Below are 850 nucleotides of genomic sequence, written 5' to 3'. Positions count from 1 at the left end.
TCTTTGGTCTGAAGTTGATTACTTTTATATGCTTAATTACATAAAATGACTTGCATGGAGTTTGGTTCTTGAAAATCCAGTGGAAAACTGGAGCTCCAAGCCATAAATGGACACTCAATAATGGTACTTACAGATTACTTGGATAGGGGTGATGGTGGTGTAATGATGTCATTGGACTGGTAATCCAAAGGCCAAGGCTAGTGTTCTGGGGGCACAGCATGGCAACTAGTGGAATTTAAATTCTATCAATAAATCTAGAATATGAAGCTAGTTTCAGTAATGGTGACCATGAATTTAACATTGTTGTTAAAACCCTCCTGGCTTGGTAATGTCCTTTAGGGAGGGAATGTGTTGCCCTTACCTGGTCTGGCCCACATGTTAGTCCAGGCCCACAGCAATGTAGTTGACTCTTAACTGCCCTCCGGAAATGGCCTGGCAAGCTGCTCAGTTGTATGAAACAGTTGTACCAGATGGATGGTAGCAGTTCAAGAAGGTGATTCGCCACCTCAATTTGGGATGAACAACAAATGTTGGCCTTGCCACCAACACCCACACCCCATGAAAGATAAAAAAGAAATAGTAATACTCTTAACTGATGAAAGAAATATATCCATCTTGTTCTGACCTGTTAAGGCAGAATTCAAAGTACTTGTGACAATTTTGATTTCAAATATTAATTTGCAATTAATCTTGCATAACAGCTAAAGATATTAAATCTGCAGATCCAGTATAGTATATTCATTAGATTTACTTCTGGGAGGAAAGAACTGAACTGAGTGTAATTGTAGATGGGAAATTTAGGTTATCTTTAGAAGCAATTGAATTCTAAATAGTGAAAGCTTGCATAAAT

The sequence above is a fragment of the Cetorhinus maximus genome, chromosome 9 (assembly GCF_964194155.1).
Source record: "Cetorhinus maximus chromosome 9, sCetMax3.hap1.1, whole genome shotgun sequence".
Classification (NCBI taxonomy): Eukaryota; Metazoa; Chordata; class Chondrichthyes; order Lamniformes; family Cetorhinidae; genus Cetorhinus; species Cetorhinus maximus.
Note: the sequence above shows the minus strand (reverse complement) of the source record.